Below are 13,876 nucleotides of genomic sequence, written 5' to 3'. Positions count from 1 at the left end.
GTGGGACCCTCCCGGACCGGGGCACGAACCCGTGTCCCCTGCATCGGCAGGCGGACTCTCAACCACTGCGCCACCAGGGAAACCTGAGCATTTTGTTCTTAACAAGGCCTGCCCTCAGGAGAAACTGTTTCACCAGAGCTTAACCTACTGGGGTTTTATCAGAGCCTAATTTACCTCGGGGAAGGGAAATACCCAACTCTAGCCCCTTCTAGCCTTCTGTGTGGGAAAAGGGAAATATGTAACTCCAGCTCCTCCAGCCATCCTGGCCCAACTAAGATGGCAGGTGGGTAGGTTTTAAAAGCACTGGTGAAGTTCACAGTCCATGACCAAGTGGGATTTATTCCAGGTATGCAAGGCTGGTTCAACACTTGAAAATCAATTAATGTAATCCATTACATCAACAGAATAAAGAAGAAAAAGTCACATTGTTATATGAATAGATGCAGAAAAAGCATTTGACAAAATCCAACATTCATTCATGATAAAAACTCTTGGCAACTAGGAACAGAGGGGAACGTCCTTGATAAAGAAAATCTACAAAAACCTACATCTAGTATACTTAATGGTTAGAAACTAGAAGCATTTCCACTAAGATCAGGAATAAGATGGGGATGTCCCCTCTCACCACTGTTTTTCAACATCATACTGGAAGTCCGAGTTAATGCAGTAAGACCAAAAAAAAAAGTGAAATAAAAGGTATACAGATTGGGAAGGAAGAAATAAAACTGTCTTTTTTAGCAGTTGACATGATTGTCTATGTAGAAAATCTAAAAGAATTGACCAAAACCACTCACGGAACTAGTTAGTGATTATAGTAAGTGAATACCTTGATTACTGCAAGACATTAGGCAAATATAAAGAAGTCAATTGCTTTCCTCTATACCAGCAATAAACAAGTAGAATTTGAAATTAAAAAGATATCACTTATAGAGCACCCTCAAACTGAAATACTTAGGCATAAACCTAGCAAAATACATACAAAATTTATATGAGGAAAACAATGAAACTCTGATGAAAGATATCACAGAAGAACTAAATAAATGGAGGGATATTCCATGGAAGGATAGGAAGACTCAATATTGTCAAGATGTCAGTTCTTCCCAGCTCAATTCAATGTAAGCCCAATCAAAATTCCAGCAAGTTATTTGTGGATAAAGACAAACTGATCCCAAGGTTTATATGGAAATGCAAAAGACTCAGAACAGCTAACTTGATATTGAAGAAGAACAAAATTGGAGAACTGACACTGCCCAATTTCAAGACTTACTATAATGCTATAGTAATCAATACAGTGTGGTATTGGTGAAAGAATAGACAAATAGATCAGTGGAACAGAAGAGAGAGCCCAGATATAGACCCACATAAATATGGTCAATTGATCTTTGACAAATGAGCAAATTCTATACAATGGAGCAAAGATAGCCTTTTCAAAAACTGGTTCTGGAACAACTGGACATCCACAGGCAATAAAATTAATCTAGACACAGACCTTACACCCTTCACAAAAAGTAACTCAAAATGGGTCATAAAGAAAAGAAATATAAAAACGTCACCATAGCCAGACATGTAACACTTAAGAGCATTATTTTTTATTTATTTATTTTTTTGGTACACGGGCCTCTCACTGTTGTGGTCTTTCCCGTTGCGGAGCACAGGCTCCGGACACGCAGGCTCAGTGGCCATGGCTCACGGGCCCAGCCGCTCCGTGGCATGTGGGATCTTCCCGGACCGGGGCACGAACCCGTGTCCGCTGCATCGGCAGGCGGACTCTCAACCACTGCGCCACCAGGGAAGCCCTTAAGAGCATTATTTTTTTGTATATGTTAGGAGTCAGTCTGTCTGGGATGTGGAGTTTTCCCTCAATTCAGCATTTTAATTTAAAAAACTAAAAATTCATCAGAAGGAAAATAAGCAGACAAAAAATGGATTATAGAACTAAATGTAAAATGCAACACTATAAAACTCCTAGAAGATAACACAGGGGAAAACCTAATGACCTCGGGTATGGCAATGACTTTTTAGATATAACACTGAAGACATGCTTTATTAGAGAAATAATTTATCAGATGAACTTTACTTAAATTAAAAACTTCTGCTCTGAAAAAGACACTGTCAAGAGAATGAGAAAACAAGCCACAACCTGGGAGAAAATATTTGCAAAAGACACATACTATAAAGGGTTTTATCCCAAAACATACAAGGAACTCTTAAAACTCAACAACCCAATTAAAAAATGGTCAAAAGACCAGAATAGACACTTCACCAGAGAAGATATACAGATGGTAAGTAAACATATGAAAAGATGTTCAGTAACATATGCTATAAGGAAATTGCAAATTAAAACAACGATGAGATACAACTACACACCTAGCAGAATGGCCAAAATTCAAAACACTGACAACAAAAATGCTGGCGAGGATGTGGAGCAACAGGAACTCTCATTCGTTGCTGGTGGGAATGAAACATGGTACAGTCATTTTGAAAGACAGTTTGGCATTTTCTTACAAAGCTAAACATATTCTTAATATATGATCTATCAGTCATACTCCTTAGTATTTACCCAAATGAATTGAAAACTTATGTCCACACAAAAACTGCACCTGAATGTTTATAGCAGCTTTTTCTTTTAAAACATCTTTATTGGAGTATAATTGCTTTACAATGGTGTGTTAGATTGTGCTGTATAACAGAGTGAATAAGCTATACATATACATGTATCCCCATGTCTGCTCCCTCTTGCATCTCCCTCCCACCCTCCCTATCCCACCCCTCTAGGTGGTCACAAAGCACCGAGCTGATCTTCCTGTACTATGCGGTTGCTTCCCACTAGCTATCTATTTTGCATTTGGTAGTATATATAAGTCCATGCCACTTTCTCACTTTGTCCCAGCTTACCCTTCCCCCTCCCTGTGTCCTCAAGTCCAATCTCTACATCTGCGTCTTTATTCCTGTCCTGCCCCTAGTTTCTTCAGAACCATTTTTTTTTTTTTAGATTCCATATATATGTGTTAGCATACGGTATTTGTTTTTCTCTTTCTGACTTACTTCACTCTGTATGACAGACTCTAGGTCCATCCACCTCACTACAAATAACTCAATTTCGTTTCTTTTTATGGCTGAGTAATATTCCATTGTATATATGTGCCACATCTTCTCTATCCATTCATCTGTCGATGGACACTTAAGTTGCTTCCATGTCCTGGCTATTGTAAATAGAGCTTTGGAGCTTTAAAAATAATTGTCAGAACATGAAAGCAACCAAGATACCCTTCAGAATGTGAATGGATATATTGGGTACATCTAGACAATGGAATATTATTCAGCTCTAAAAAGAAATGAGCTATCAAACCATGAAAAGACATGGAGGAACCTTAAATTCATATTATAAGTGAAAGAAGCCAATCTGAAAAGGCTACATGCTATGATTCCAACTATATGACATTCTGAAAAAGGCAAAACTATGGAGACAGTAAAAGGATTAATGGTTGCCAGGGGTTGGGGGAAGGAAAAGGGGTGAATAGGCAGAGCACAGAGGATTTTTAAGGGAGTGAAACTATTCTGTACAATACTGCAGTGGTGGATACATGTCATTATGTGTGTGTCCAAACCCATAGAACATACAATACCAAGAGTGAACCCTAATGTAAACTATGGACTTTAAGTGATAATGGTGTGTCAGTGTAAGTTCATTGATTCAATGTAAGTTCATTGATTGTAACAAATGTACCACTCTGGTGAGGATATATTTTTTTAACGTTTTAAAAATGTTTATTGTTTATTTTTGGCTGCATTGGGTCTTTGTTGCCGTGCGCAGGCTTTTCTCTAGCTGCGGCGAGCGGGGGCTGCTCTTCGTTGCGGTGCGCGGGCTTCTCATTGCGGTGGCTTCTCGTTGCGGAGCACGGGCTCTAGGCACACGGGCTTCGGTAGTCACAGCTCACGGACTCTAGAGCGCAGGCTCAGTAGTTGTGGTGCACGGACTTTGTTGCTCCACGGCATGTTGGATCTTCCCAGACCAGGGCTCGAACCCGTGTCCCCTGCATTGGCAGGCAGATTCTTAACCACTGCACCACCAGGGAAATCTGGCAGGGATATTGATTGTGGGCAGCTTGTGTTTGTATGAGGACAAGGGGGCATATGGGAACTCTGTACTTTCCACTCAATTGTGAACCTAAAACTGCTCTAAAAAGTGAAGTTTATTAATTTAAAAAAAGCAAAAAAAAAAAATCGTGGTCCACCTCCACTCCTACAAGTAATTTGAACTAAGAACAACATATAATAAGCAAACCTGGGCTTCCAAGGAAGCCCAGGGGAAATATTATTTTTATTATTAATTAATAATAAAATAATTATTTTATTATATTTTATAATTATAATAAAATAATTTATTAATATTTAGTATATTAATAAATATTATTATAATATTTCCTGAGGGGAAATATTATTTTTTCTTATGATGGCATCAGAGTTTTTTAAAAAAAATGTCAAATTCTTTTTTTTTTCGTGTGTGTGTGTGTGTGTGTGTGTGTGTGTGTGTGTGTGTGTGTGAGCCTGCCTTGCTGGTAACCCAGGAGCATGCTTCATCTTCCAACTCGGTAACCCAAGCACTGAATTCCCCAAGTACACAGCTCAAGGTCATAATCAAGGATGTCAGGAAGGAAGACTTGACAGTGGGGCTATGGGCATCATAGTCAGGTTCAAAGACACCAGAACAGTTTCCTCCAAGGATTCATCATCAGGACTCCTGCCCATGGGTCACTCTCCTGGGGTCAGGCTGCCCCTTCCCTCTCTGCATCCTCTGTAGCAGCTGTATTAGTGGATCGAAAGTGCTCATACAACCCTGTATAGCCCGCCCCTTGGATGTGTCAGTTATCTTACTTCTCAGGTGGCCTTTCTCTTTCTAAAGCAGAACTGAAATTTCACCTGGGCAGTCAGCTTGAGCAACCACAGAACTTTCATTTCCTTTTTATCATAGGGAGAAAGTTCTGAACACTATTATTTCACCAAGAGAAATTGGGTGCTGGGAGAGTAGAGGCTGAGTGGGGGCTTGGTTCACACCTGTGATTCCTAACCCAGCACTCACCTGGGGGAACTTGTGACGATGAAGGTTCCTGGCTCCACCCGAGACCTACCCTGGGCAGGAGTTTGTCATTTCTTAAGTGTTCCTCAAGTGATTCTGGTGATCTTCTAGGCTAGGGAACCATTAGGGTAGAGAAATAAATCTACCTGCCCCAGAGCATTCAGCCTTCCCTAAACTGGTCCCATGTTTCCTGTCTTAAAGTCTTTGATCACATCTCCCTTTCGCTGCTCCTTCCCATATTTGCACATACCTTTATTATGTCACTTATATGATATCAAATGTGTTTTTGTTTTCCTTTACCAGATGAGCTCCTCAAGGCAGAGATCATGCCTTATTGATCTTTGTGTTTCCTGTTCCCAGGGTTACCACTTATAGTTGAGAAGGTTGTTCACTCTGCACGAGAGCTTAGTGTGAGGGGTAAGTGGAGCTGTAAGTGATTCTGAAATCTAGCCTGACTCACCAAGTCATGAGCCCTGATTTCGACCTCTGAATGTCTAGAGGAGGGATGCCTTTTGTAATTGAATAAAGGTGCCCTATTGGCTATTGCTGGCCCTGTCTGCACCTAGCAACACAAAAGCTAGTGTTTACTGAGCATCTATTCCAAGAAAGGCACAGAGTTTAGTATTTTGCGTAGAGAGTAGGTGATTAAGTCGTGTTTGTTAAATTGAATTAAAATCTTCTTCCTCACGTCTGGCTCTCATAATCTTCTCATTCTGCAAGGCCTTGCTGAATATCACTTCTAGGTGAAGTCTTCCTCCAGCCTCAATTCATTGCCCCGATTCATTTCTCCTTGGAGACACAGCAGCACCTGGTTTATATCTCTAGAACAGCACTTTCTGTGGTCATACATTGGAGTTGGTGTATCCCACTGTCCAGTGAGCGCCTCATAGGCATGGGCTCCTTATTCAGCTCCTAGATCCTGGGTGTCTAGACATCATAATGAAGGTTTATTAAATGAATAATAACCCCACCCCCAAGTGGCCCTTTAGACTCTGGGTTTCACTGCATCATGTAAAGATACAGTAGCTTTCATCCCTATCACCTGAAACTGGGAGCAAAATTTCAGAAATTAGTGTTAATTCAACTCATTATATATATGTGTGACTATGTATATATATTATATATATGAATGTATATGTGTGTACATACACATGTATATTAACATCAGCTTTGTGGGCTACACTGGGCCAAGTTAAAGAGGTGATTGGCAGACAATTCTGCTGGTTGCTCATATGCTAATGATATTTGAGTGTATGTATCAGGTTATAGCTCTGTGTCAGGACGTCTGCATTTTGGTTTCATTGATGCAGTAGAGTTCTGGAGTTGTCCCATGTCCGAGATTTAAAAATAAGCCCTGCCCTGGGCTAATCTTTCTCCCTTTTTCCAGGAGGGAGGTGAAGAAGAGGCGGGTGACTTCCATAATTGCATGAGTTCCTCCTCATTGATCTACATGGATCCTGAGATGTACAAATAATGTGGAACATGATAGTAGGAAGTGAAACATACCCAATTATGGCCAAACTCGGGGATGTTGTTAGGAAAGCTCATTGTCTACTTTCAGCACACCTTTATTTATTAGATTAACCCGACTGAGGCATATGGGCCTCTGGAAGTCAATGGAAGCTCAGGATTCTTCTGTTTTTTGTAGCTCCTGATAAATGAAAATATGAAGAAGGTCTAAAGCAGTGTGATACAGGACTTCCCTGGTGGAGCAGTGGTTAAGAATCCGCCTGCCAATGCAGGGGACACTGGTTAGATCCTTGGTCCGGGAAGATCCCACATGCCGCAGAGCATCTAAGCCCGTGTGCTACAACTACTGAGCCTGTGCTCTAGAGCTCACGAGCCACAACTATTGAGCCCACATGCCACAACTACTGAAGCCTACGTGCCACAACTACTGAAGCCCACATGCCTAGAGCCCGTGCTCTGCAACAAGAGAAGCCACCACAATGAGAAGCCTGCGCACCGCAACGACGAGTAGCCCCTGCTCACCACAACTAGAGAAAACCTGCGTGCAGCAATGAAGACCCAACACAGCCAAAATTAAAAAAAAAATTTAAATAAATAAATTCATTTAAAAAAGCAGTATGATACATATTGTGGTATATTTAAAATGTTTACATTTAACAAATTAATATTTTTACCACAAAAAATGTAATTTTATAATGTTATTCACAAGTTATTGCAGAAACAGAAAAAGCAATATTAATTCAAAGTAGACTCTGAGTGCCATAGTCCAGAATCCAGTGTAATTCCACTGGTGTAGCACAGTGACTCTAAGTGTAAGTTCTTTTGTAGATGATGCCAAAAGTGCATCTGAGGTTTTTGTCAGTGTAGGGATCTGGATTAATTGGCTCTCATCTCTTTCCCCAACTTGCCTAGTGTCAAAGAGAGAGCTTAAGGCATACTATAGGACCTGTTGATTGAATTAATAGGCACTGAAGGTGCCAGGCATAGAGACTCTCACTGATGGATTCAAATTGCTGTGAGGGCATCAAAAAGGGTGCATTGGGCAGAGAAGCACGGGCAGTGTGAATGGAAACCCTGACCATTAATTACGCACATTTGCTTGGTCTTCCTCTGGAACTGCAAAATAAGGAGAACTTGTTTCAAATTCAGGCACAGTTGGGAAAGCACAGGATTGGTCTTAGAGAGTCATTTTGACTTTTGGACCAAGTCCAGTGCACCCAACTGCATTCTTGGGTAGCCTCTTCTCAAGTTAGACGTTACATACAGAGAAAGGATGTGCCATGGCTATAGGATAGAGTTAATGAGGGCAGTTTTTCAGCAAATCAAGTCCTTGTTTATGCACAATATTTCCTTCTTTGGATATGAAGTCATATGCTCTTCTGGGGCCCTAAGTCTACCAGAAGAGGTAGGGACACGAGGCAAAATTTGAGGACAAGTAGATGGAGAAAACCCTTATCCATGGTAGAATTTGTGGAACTGTCATCTTGGATAGCCCTAGGATGAACCCTGATCCTGGTGTCAGAATGACCCATGAACCTGGGCAAAGATAAACATGAAGGGGGACTTCCCTGGCAGTCCAGTAGTTAGGATTCTGCACTTCTACTGCAGGGGGCAAGGGTTCAGTCCTTGGTCAGGGAATTAAGATCCCGCATGTCTGTGTGGAGTGGCCAAGAACAATTAATTAATTAATTAATTTTAAAAAATCAAGGGAAGAGAAGTTAAGTTAATATTGCAGACAGGGGTCAGCAAACTTCTTCTATAAAAGGCCAGAAATAGTATGTTAATCTTTGTGTGCTATACCAGTGGTCCCCAAACTTTTTGGCACCAGGGACTGGTTTCATGGAAGACAATTTTTCCACGGATGGGGGGAATGGTGGTGAGAATGGTTCAGGCGGTAATGCGAGCAGTGGTAACGCGAGCAGTGGTTCAGGCAGTAATGTGAACAGTGGTAATAGGAACAGTGGTTCAGGCGGTAACGCGAGCAGTGGTAATACGAGCAGTGGTAACGCGAGCAGTGGTTCAGGCGGTAATGCGAGCAGTGGTAATACGAGCAGTGGTAACGCGAGCAGTGGTTCAGGCGGTAAGGCAAGCAGTGGGGAGTGATGGGGAGCGGCAGGTGAAGCTTCGCTTGCTCGTCCGCCGCTCACCTCCTTCTGTACTGGTCTGTGGCCCGGGCGTTGGGGACCCCTGTGCTATACAACCTCTGTTGCAACTACTCAGCTCTGCTGTTGTAGCATGAAAGCAAGTGAATGTGCGTGGCTGTGTTCCAATGAAATTTTATTTCCGAAAACAGGTGGCGGTAGGTTTGGCCCACAGACCATAGTTTGCTAACCCTTACTCTGGACTACCGCAAGCAGAAAATTGTGTGTCTTCAAGAAATATCAAGTCTAAAATATGATCAAAGAGCACTTTTGACTCTATAAAAGGGACCCCTAGACTAAGTGAGCTTGAATCTCAGATCTATTATTTATAAGTTGTGGGACTTTGGGAAAAAACACATAACTTCTCTCATCTTCACGTTTCTCATTTGTCAGAGGGAGATTGTAAAACCAGCTTCGCCTACCCCAGCATTATTGTGATGCTCAAACAAACTGTAATGAATCAGCGGAAAGAAGCTCTTATTAGTATTAGTACAGAATTGCAGAAACACCTGTTGCTTTAAAGACTAAAGCTCCTTCATGGAGGAGGTGGTGTTTTTTCACCCACCATTGAGTCTTTGGTACCTGCCACATATTGGCACTCAGAATAAATTTATTGACTTTATAAATGAAACAGATAAAATATTTCCTTCTTTCAAATCAGCGTGGTATTATTCGAATAGACTGGACAAATAGAAGCCCACAGTGAAATAATTTGAAACTAGGACATGAGCCATTTAAATTTTGAAGTTTAGCTACATTTGGGGAGTATTTCTGGACGAACTTGCCTAAACAACTTTGGACACGTAGAGAAGAGCTCCCATCAGGATATTACATACACATTTCCAACTGCACTCAGATATATTGGAAGTGTTCCATAATCGAGGGAGGGTTTTCCCTCGGGTCTTTAAAAGTTTCTCATCAGTAATATCCTCATCACAAGAGAATCCCGACTGAGTACCCCTGGGACAGCCACTAGTTTCAACACTTGTATCTCGTGGCTGGACATGACCACATGCACAAACTCCTCAGACTCAGGATACCAGCTTGTTAAGCAAGTCAGGGGTCTGTTTGGTGTTTTACAAATATGTCATTGCCAAAATAAATGCTCAAGATAACAATCTGTTATGAATACTACTGATGCCAATAAAAAGAAAATGAACAATGTTTCCTTCATTGCTTTTTCCACCAAGCAGTCAAATTGAGAGGCTTCATTCATTACAGCTGTAGACGATCACACTAAAGAGAAAAGTTGTTTCATCAAGTTAGGGGAAATGTGAACAACTTCAAGTGAATTAGAGTGTTCTTTCTAAAGGCGGTTTATAGGAAGAATCAGGATCATAATTTAACCGTTGAAACAATTTTGTTCATGTGTGTTTTTCCTTCCTATTGTAAACCTGAAGGAAATGTGACACAGTTTGCTTCTAACATGTTCACATATGTGCCTAGTGAATGTCTTAAATCAAGAGATAATCCTTCGTATTTCCAGGGATAAAAACTTAACACACCTGGCACTCACATAAATGTGCTGAGTGAATCCATAAATGAACCAATGATTCTAGTATTAAAAAAAAAGAAAATGAAGCAAAAACCTTATGCGCGTACGTCACGGTTGTATCCTAGCCCCGCTGTCTTTCCAATTTGGAGGCAGCAGTGAACAGTGGAAAGAGCTTGAGCTTTGGAGCCCGCCAGACTTGCGCTAAGATCACGATGATAGCATGTTAGAGATTCGTGGCCTTGAATGGTTTACTTAATCTCAGTTTTACATCTCAAGGTTATTGTGAGAATAAGACGGATCAATGTAAATAAAAGTACCTAATGCAGTGCTGCTGGGAACCAGTCTTGGGTGGGAGTGGAGAAACATTCTGAGAACTGGGGGTTCTTGCCGGCTGGGTAGCCTCCCCAGAAGGGAGCTATGACAACGAACTTCTTCCAGGGCTTTGCCTTCTGCCCATGATATGTAAGGTCAATGAAGATGAAAAATGTTCCTGATCAGGGTATGATGTGGGGGAAAGGTTCCTGGACAATCTTAAAAGAAGTGACCAAAAGACTAACGGGCAGGAAGAGGCCCTGGGTGACCATCCCAGAGAAAAGAGCCAACACTAATGACCCTTTTGTTCTTTTCCTTTTAACATTTGCCTCTATTAACTTGTATAATAAGGGTTTGTCTGCATTGAATATAACGCAGTTGCTTTGGGTAGCAATTTGAGAGGGTGGTGTACTGGTTGGGAGAGAAGGCTTTAGAACTAGACTACTTGCTGGGCAGATTAGTTTGCTTCTCTGAGTCTCCACTTCCTTATTCTTGAGGATTATAGTCTTCATTCTCTACTCACTGTGGTTTTTCCCTGCTTTCTGGCTTCTGCTTACACAGAGATTCTGCCTGCACATCACTGTAGTTCACTCAGGGCTGTAAGGCTAATTACTGAGGTCTCTGGGTAGAACTGTTCACTTCAGACCCTCAGAAGCTGCTGGCTAGCCTATGGTTGCCTGCCTGTCAGTCAGTTGCCCACCCCAGGTCCAATCAGCATGGCCAACAGGGAGACAGGGTGGACATGGTCACATAAAGTAACTCAGGGCTGGCTGCTTAGCCAGGGACTGTAGACAGGGCCATTCCTCATAGGAGACTGTGGGTGTGATATGCACCGTGATTGATGCCCAGGACATAGAGATAAGCCAGAGAGCTTGAATGCAAGGTAGACAATGGTAACTGCAATAAAAGAAATGTGGATAAAGAGCTTTGCAAGTTCAGAGGAGAAGGAAGCTGCTTTCTAGCTAGGGCAGTAGGCGAAAGGCTCCATGGAAGAGAGGACCTCCAGAGCATCTAGTTCAACTCTTTAGATTATTACAATAAACTCTCAATGGTCTCCCCACCTGCAGCCCCTCTCCAATTCACTCTATTTGCACACATTGCTGATTAATTTATCCACAACCAAGTCAGTCAGGGCTCATCTCTGGACTTGAAGGCAGGGGTCAGTCCGACCCAAACCTCATGACTAGGAACTTTAGGGAGTTCCTACAATGAACTTATCCCACCGTCTGGCCACAAGCATTGATTAAAGGATGGGGGTATGACAAAGGTCAGGCCAGTCACAGACAATGAGATCTACCAGGAAACAGGCGTTCCTCTTCTCCACTGAATTTGACGTGGAAGCACGTGTTCTTCAAATCCACTGGCAGCTATCTTACAGGAACAAGGGGAGAGACTTCTGAGAACAGAACGCTCACTGAGGAAGTAGAGCTGGGAGATAGAGATAGATAAATAGAAAGAGAGAAAGTGAGAAAGACAGAGACAGACAGAGAGAGGAACTGGGTCTTGGACACATCATTTTGGGAACATAAGGGGAGTAGAGGGCAATAGTGAAAAACCCAATTCACTGGGAGCGCTGGAGCAGGGATGTTAAGATTGGAAAGAGATCACTGAGGTCTTGAATGGGGGATAAGAGGCTCTTCTTTTCTTTCTATAGGCAATAGGAAGCTACTGTGATAGGAGTGGGGTTGTGGATGAATTAATCAGCAATGTGTGCAAATAGAGTGAATTGGAGAGGGGCTGCAGGTGGGGAGACCATTGAGAGTTTATTGTAATAATCGAAAGAGTCGAAGTAGAGCAGGTGCAGCGGGGCTGGAAAGAGGAGAAAGGTGCAGAAAAACAGGAACACGGATTCCAGTGTTCAGAGTGAGATCTTGTCACTTTCTAAAGGCTGCGTGAGCGAAGGAGGGTGCCGACACACAAGCCGAGGCTGGAAGAGCGCCATTCCTAAACTTTGTGGATGGCTCCTCCAGGGCAGTAGTTTATCACGGTAAAAGATGGATGTAAAAGATTAGACAACAGATTAGATGAAGGGTCTCCTTAGGTATGATTTTTGTCACAGTGCAAATGGATCATGATAAAATTTTACAACATTGAAAAATACCTTGTGGGGCTTCCCTGGTGGTGCAGTGGTTGAGAGTCCGCCTGCCGATGCTAGGGGACACGGGTTCGTGTCCCAGTCCGGGAAGATCCCACATGCCGCGGAGCGGCTGGTCCCGTGAGCCATGGCCGCTGAGCCTGCGCGTCCGGAGCCTGTGCTCCGCAACGGGAGAAGCCACAACAGTGAGAGGCCCGCGTACTGAAAAAAAACCAAAAAACCTTGTGGAGTTGGGTCACCAGCATACTTCAGGAGATATTTATAGACAGTGCTAGCAAAATATTTTTGAAAGGGGTGGCATAAAACATACAAATCAGTTTGTTGAGATTTGAAATTTTTCTCTAGCTGTGTGACCCTGGTAAATCACCCTGTCCGAGGTTTACTTAACTGTAAAAAAAAAAAAAAAAAAAAAGGGTAAAGCTTCTTCCTGGTAGTCCTACCTCACCATCTCATGGGAAAACTCCTTGCCAGTTCCTAACAAATAAAAGGTAAAATAAATAAAAATATTAAAAATAACAAATAAAAGGTAAACATGTTTTTGTGCTCCCTCCTTTTCTTTTGTTCTAGGTATGCTTTGCGTTTACAGGCTGCCCTTCCACAGGTACTATTTGTACTGTCACAGCTTGTTTGATAGGTTTCCTATAGCTTTTATGGTTAAATCAGTAGATTCTAGTACCATCTGCATTACAGAACTGGGATGGTCTTTCTTTGCCCTGTATTCTATAACAGTGGACTAAATAAAATACAGTATTTTATTAGGATGATTTGCTCAAGGAGCTAAAAACTATCTCTGATTTATAACAGTGCGGGAAGCGTGGTGCTCCATGGCAAGGGGCTATGGGTGTGGCAAGCACTGTGATTGACACCTCTAGAGCAGGGGGATAATACGGATGGCTAAAATGCAAGGGAAAGTGATTAGGGCCACAGCAGAAGCATAGCCGAAGTCCCATGACCAGGGGAGAGCCACTATTATGGATCCAGCATCATAGGTCCGTCAGCAGCTCCCCGTTTCCCCTCCACCACTATTTATTGAATGCTTACTGTGTGCTAAGTGTTTGTATTATTTCGTTCAATTCTTGAAATAACCCTATGAGGTAGATAAAGCATTATTACTGTTCTAAATGAGCGTAATCTGTCAAATACACTGATGAGGAGACTGAAGCTTAGGTCACTTGTCCAAGGTCACAAAGATAAGTAGTAAGTGACAGAGCAAGGACTTGACTCTGAGCTTTAAGGATTCTAGAGCCCAGGGGTTTAACTATTGCCCCAGATTGCTTGTGCTGAGA

This window comes from Aethalodelphis obliquidens, unplaced genomic scaffold (assembly GCF_003676395.1).
Source record: "Aethalodelphis obliquidens isolate GAN/ISIS:26980383/991018 unplaced genomic scaffold, ASM367639v1 scaffold14, whole genome shotgun sequence".
In the NCBI taxonomy this organism is placed as follows: domain Eukaryota; kingdom Metazoa; phylum Chordata; class Mammalia; order Artiodactyla; family Delphinidae; genus Aethalodelphis; species Aethalodelphis obliquidens.
This window is presented reverse-complemented; position numbering follows the sequence as displayed.